This window comes from Dromiciops gliroides, chromosome 6, assembly GCF_019393635.1.
Source record: "Dromiciops gliroides isolate mDroGli1 chromosome 6, mDroGli1.pri, whole genome shotgun sequence".
Taxonomy (NCBI): domain Eukaryota; kingdom Metazoa; phylum Chordata; class Mammalia; order Microbiotheria; family Microbiotheriidae; genus Dromiciops; species Dromiciops gliroides.
Window position 1 is genome coordinate 109339290 of NC_057866.1, and position 6942 is coordinate 109346231.

The window sequence follows — 6942 nt, forward strand, 5'->3', positions numbered from 1 at the left end:
TGATGAATTCACAAATAATCCTCATAATTTAAGCCTTAGAAATTCAGAAGATTGAAAAGAGCTAACCTAGTAGAGTGAAAGAAGCCCCCAGTCAGCCTGCCTATAAGTCAGGAGCCCAGGGCACTCTTCCTGGTTCTGCCACTCACTAGTGCTATGACCTTAGGAACTGACTTCCCCTTCTCCTGACTTCAGTTTCTTCTGTAAAATGAGGGGGATGGACCAGATGATCTGTACCTCCCAGCTTTGATAGTCTATTATTGTTCTAAGATTAAAACTGTTACCCAGATTTCTGTTCTATGTCACATGCAAAAAAACCTGTCAGAATGATAAGACTAACTTCCACAGGGGAAAAAAAATTATAAATGAAAGATGAGAGCATTGGATTGTATGTACATTAATATGAAAGAATATGGCATTTACTCCCTGATTGTGGGATATTTTCAAAGAAAATACCCCCAAAAAAGATTATAAAATTATATTTAAAAGATTGTTTACAGAGAACCTTAACCTAGTAGAGAAATGCAACTATCTTGAGCCAGGTCATTACCAGCATGCTATACTTGGGGCAGCTAGGTGGCATAGTGGATAAAGCACTGGCCCTAGATTCAGGAGGACCTAAATTCAAATCCAACCTCAGATACTTGACACTTACTAGCTGTGTGACCCTGGGCAAGTCACTTAACCCTCATTGCCCCACAAAAAAACAAACAAAACAAAAAATACCAGTATGCTATACTTAAAACAAATTTATAAAGCCTTTTGTCAACTCTAAAATCTTTAAATATCAATTGCTAGAAGGGACTTCTTTCTCAAAGTTGAATATAACATGCTTTAGAAAATAAAATAAAGGTACTCTACATAAACCAGTATTCCTAAGGTTAGACTTTTTCTATCAACTAAATTCCTGTTTTCATAAGAAAATAAGTCCATTACACTGAAGAAGTGTGGGTTTCATGGAAAGAGTCCAATACTAGAAGTCAGGAGTTCAAGTCAAGTTCTGAGCTATCACTCATTCACTAGGTGACCTTGTGTAAGTAATATTCATTCCGAAATGGCTTGGGACTGACTGCCTTTCAAGGGGGGCTAAATCACGGAAGGCCCTGAACGCTGTTCTTCCCAGCTCTGGAAAAGATGACACCATCATGAGGTCAAAACTGGGGGAGGAAAGTTGTTTGTTTTTGCTTTTGCTGCTGTGGCAATTTTTCAAATCATTCTGGAGAAGAAAAAGGATTTGTTGAGGATAAGTTGGGGCAACAGGGACTGGCAGAAGCAGCCACTGATGGAGAATACTTTCAAAGAGACTGACTCTAAGTCTTATAGCTGCTGGAAACTCTGCCTTTCCCTGCACTTCCACTAGGCTTATTAAGAGACTTCAGCAAGGAGAAAGATAGCTCTACCTACTCAAAGATCAAAGAAAGGGGCAAAGGGGCAAAGGGGCAAAGGACCCAAACATACAAAAATGTTTATAGCAGCTCTTTTTGTAGTGACAAAGAAATGGAAACTTAGGAGAGCCCATAAAATGAGGAATGGTAGAATAAATTCTGGTATATGAATGTAACAGAATACTATGTTGTAAGTAATTACGAAGGAAATGGTTTCAGAAAAAACGTGTATAGGCTTATGCAGAGAACCAGGAAAACAATGCATATTATAACAACAACATTGTAAAGACAAATATCTTGGGAAAACTTTTAAGAATTTTGGTCAGTGAAATGACCCATCACAATTCCAGAGAGGTCATGATGAAATATGCTACCTTCCTCTTGATGAAGCAATGGACACAGGGTGCAGACTGAGACATATTTTTGGACAAGGCCAATGTGGAAATTATTTTTGATTGATTATGTATATTTGTTACAAGAGAGGTTTTTCCCTTTTCTTCCAATGGGTGGAGGATGAAGGGAGAAAAAATAGATTTTTGTTCATACTTAAAATTTAATTAAAAAAAACTATTCCAACTGAGAGATGTCAGTAGAACAATGATGAATCACCTCTCTCCTTATTTCACCCCTATTTGTTTTATTGCTTCTTGCACGTGGGCAGCATTGTTCAACAGTAAGTGTTTTGGCTCTTTTAGATTTGCTTTCTAGTTGCTTATATCTATCTTAACGATGGTTTTCTAAAGATAAGATAATTTCATTGCATCCAAAATTAGTAGTTTTGCTATGGAGGATGTGGATGGGGGTAAAACAAGGAGCAATTTTAACTTTCTTAGCTTGGCAGTCAAAAGATTTCCTGGGTCCTCAGAACAGTTTTTCATTTTGTTTTGTTTTTCAAAACTGAGTCTCTCTGTCTCACCCTGGTTGGAAGTGGAGCTGCTGTTTATAGACCCAATCCTTCTACTAATTAGCCTGGTAAATTGAACCTGCCCTGTTTCAGACTTGGACTGCTTTTCTTCTCTTCAGGCAGTCTGCTGGCCCCCACTCTTAGAGACTCACCCCATTGGTGCTGGCATCAGTGCAGACACCCAATCACTCGAGCCCACAACAGTTTTGAACTGCCCAGCCCAAACAATCCACCAGTCTCAGCCTCCCTGGTGGCCACATTACAGATGTGTGCTGTAACACTCAGCACCTCAGAACATTTTTATGAATTTTTATTAATAATCTATACTTGTAAGCTTCCTAACTTTGTAGAAAAGAAGAGCCTGGTGTAACTTGTACCCTTGCTCCATACTAAAATCTTCATGAGCTCATCTTTCTATCTCTCATCTTACAGTCTTCTTTGAGCCTATGAGACCATGAGAGTTTTCTATACACACACTAGAAAGAGCGGTAAGAGAGCAGAGGCAGGCACCTCAAGAGAAAGCCATGCCCTTAACAGGCCCTAGTAGGTGGAAATGGTGTGGTCAGGGAGAATCAGTTCTACTCACTCTCCCAGGAGGGAGAAGTGCTCCTCAGCCAAACTACCCTTCACAGTAACGTCTACTGGACAAGTCTCCCTGAGCTTTGACTTCTTCTAAAGAGTTAGAGAGAGGGTCAGACAAGACAATTTCTCACATCCCTTACAGTTTTAACTTTCTCCCATGGTAAACCTAACTTCTCCACGAAAAGGGAGACAACAGTAGCATTTCAGATAAAAGCTCTTTTGTGACTATTTTTTTCAGCTTTTCTGACAAATACAGGTCAAATTTGTAAGAAGTCATGCCAGAAAACAAAAAGATGCCACGCCAGTAAAAGAAACTAAATATTCATTTGCATCAGGAAAAAAAATATTCACCTTCTGACCTGATCACTGCTTCAGAAGCTTAGAGTGTTGCCCAAAGCAACCCCAATGTTCTAGCCCCACAATGAGACTGAGGGTAACCAAGTCCTCTGACAGCAACTGTGTGCTCAATAGAGCAAATGATTTTGGTGGTTCTAAAAGCAATTTTCTGGGAGTTATTATGCATATAATATTCACAACCATCTTGTTGACACTGCTTAGAATCAAGCCTCAGGACTTGATAAGCCAAAGGTTTTTCCTACACTTCCAACTGTGAGAGGTGGTGGGAAAGGGCAGTGGGGTAGATGGAGGCAGAGTGGTAAAACAGGGTTTGCTCTCACACCAGGGAAAACAGAAGAGTCAAAAGGGTCAGGACCTTACAGTATAGGCTGAGTCAGCAACTACCTGCCTCACACCTGGGTCAAAGCTCCCCGGTCACCTTACTAAACTTTGTCATCAATCATCTGTCACTGCCTCCCTATAACCATAATCAAATCAATACAGCTATGGCTACTCCCCAATGACTCCACTCACTATCCCTGTTGTTTTTCAAACCAAAATACTCTTCCCTGACCATCCTTTACGTTTTATCTCTGCCATTAGGGCAGGGACTTTCCTTATTTTTGTCTTTATATCTCCAGAGCTTAGAGTTCAGTTCTTAAACTTAGGACAGAGTAAGTACTTAATGCTTTTTCATTCCAAAATTCATTCCTCCTTATCACCCAGGCCTTCACTTCTCTCTCAGGAGAGAGAGAGCGAGCATAAGCAATTCTGAAAAACAAAATCAAATACAACTACCCTCCTCTGCTCCACCACCGAGTTAGGCATCTAGTGACATTAATGCCAAGTCCAGATTACTGGGGCTCAGGGTCGAGAGATTTGAACTAGGGTCCTGGCCTCCTCTACTAACTCACACAATGACCCTGAGGCAAACTCTTTGCTTTTCCAAGCATCCACTTCCTCCCCTATAAACATATGTACACCGGATTGTTTGAGGGAGGCAGAATTGCCCTAGTGTAGGTACTCTCTCACCCAGCAGAGACAATAACCCTTCTAAAAGGCAGCTCTCAATAAAGGAGAACTAAGGTCACTGACAGATTGCTGTAAGGATGAAAGGAGATCCAGGGCAGTGAAAGCACTCAACATTCCCATTGCCATGACTACTGCCATCATTGCTCCAAAGTCCTCTGCCTTGCCATGGGTCTGCCTGTGGTCCTCGTGAGCAGTATCAGCTCAAAGGCTAAGAGTTAAAACTGGCTGCTGAACTTGAACTGGGAAGGTTAGAAGAAAATCAAATTGGACCAATGTGTGGGTCAGTTTCATGAATAAACAGAGGAGTTCAGGATCGAGACCCTATAATGTTAAGTCAATATTAGCCATAAAGGAAATCCTGTTTGTTCTCTCTTCTGCTGTAGTTGCCCTTCTGAAAGAATTCAAGTTGAGCTTCTTGGTGAGTTGTAATACTATGAATACCTCATTCTTCCACACCAAATATGTATGTTTGTGTAGCTAAAATAGAAAGGAAATCAACACTGCTCCTCACTGCTAGATGCCCAGGAATAAAAAGAGATCCCCTTATTTCCCAGAAGCACAAAATTTAAATTTATTAAAAAATTCCTAGCTTTCAAGAGCTAGGTTCAGATCCTGTGCAATTCACTCTATCATGAATTTTAAAAAGAGGAAGTAAATTCCCTCTTCTCGGCAAATGCTTTCCTTCTGCTCATTAAGCAAAAATGAAAGGTGACCAAATCTGAGATATCCCAAGTTTCAACTTCAAGCGTATGAGGGCAATGATTCACAACCTCTTTGGAGTTTTGAAAATGCTATCTTGTTTGTTAGATTTCCCAACCCTCCTTTCTTATTTCCCCCTGAAGAAAAAAAAATCCTTTTGCATGGGATATACTTACCATGTGAATTTAAATGAAAATTAAAAGAACACAAGGGAAGCCTCCAATGAGTTGATCCCCCACACTGAGAAGATCCTATGGAAAGTTGTAAGAAAAAACCTAAACAAGAATTCTATGAAATGGAAAATTACAAGGAATTTTGATCTGTGTTAATGAAAAAAATCCCCACACTAATGAAATCATTTTAAAAGTATCAAAGTAAATAGTTAATCAGTTAATTGGTATTATTATTAATAATAATAGCTAGCATTTATGTACCACTCTAAGATTTACAGTTTATTTCATATGTAATCTCATAGTAACTGAAGTTTTTCTTTAGAGAATTTTTTTAAAAGAGATTTCATAATACCCCTAAAGAGAGATACACCCCAGGTTATCAAAAATCCAAACTGAAAATCCTGAATCCAGGAGTTTGAAGATGAGTAATTAAAGCATCCCCTATTCCAGAACTTAAATTGATAATAAATTCTAGATGTAGTGGCTTCCAAAGTCCAGCTTCAGATTTCAGTTTTCTCAACTATAAAATTGCTTGTACTACCTTCCTCCCAGGGTGGCTGTGAGGAAATTACTTTGAAAACATTATTTGTCAATGCAACAGCCTGTGTATATGAGAACAGATATGGAACATCTGAACCAGAGTAAGAAAATATTCTATAAGTTACTCAAAGGGTGGACATGGTTCAATAAGTAAAGGGAATGAGTTTTACCAGAAGTCTTACAATCATGCAATGGAAACCCCATTGTGGAAAACCAGCTCTACCTGGGATCTTTTCCAGAGGAGTGTTTGTGTTCCCTAGCCTTTAAATGCCCATTGATCTAGATGCCAAGAACTTCAAAAACTCATACAGTATTCACAAAAATAAGTGGCAGCAAGTATATCAAACATCTAGGCTTGATTAGTCAAGGGTATCAATTTCACATTTGAATAATGCTACTAAGAGGTCAAGATAACTTGATGCACTGAAAATTGACCCCTGGTAGGAAGCTCCAGTGGTGCTCCAAAAGAATATAAAAATAGCAAGGCAATTTGACAGATGACTGTGGTTCAAATGGGTAAAATACTATATCAGTGGTAGTCAAAGTTCAGAAATTATGTCTATAAAGCCGGATTCATGAAGTCAATCAGTAACTAAGGAAATAGTTAATTGGGATACAATGACAAACTAGAAAAACAGGATATATTAACAAAGAAGAATGATCGCATTGCTAGATACTCATGTACTATCATGCAACACAATCTGATGTCTGGCAGATAAGACAGCTAGATTTGAGAAAGAAAGGAAGAAAGGAAGAAAGGAAGGAAGGAAGGAAGGAAGGAAGGAAGGAAGGAAGGAAGGAAGGAAGGAAGGAAGGAAGGAAGGAAGGAAGGAAGGGAGGGAGGGAGGGAGGGAAAACCTATAGATTTAGAACATTTATTAAGCACGTACTACATGTCAGGGCCTGTGCTAAGAAGTGAACATACAAGTACAAGCAAGAAAGATAGTCCATACCATCAAGGAGACCATATTCTAATGGGGGAAGACAACTCATAAGGGTAAAAGGGAAAGGTGTTGAGGAGAAAAGGTGCCCATGCATGGAACAATGAGTCAAAAAAGAAGGAGTCCAGAGAGGGTCCAGGCATGAGTCATGTGAAGAATGATTAAAACGATGCTAGTCAGGAGGGAATCGGTTTCTCCAAGGTGGCGATGGGACCGGCAAGGAAGAACAAGAGCCCAGGGAGAGTCCAGCTGTGAGTGAGGTCCTAGTTGTGAGACTTGGAATAGTGAACAGTCACTAGATTTGTGTAATGCTATAGAAACTGTTTTCCACATTCAGCATAGACCTATGAAAT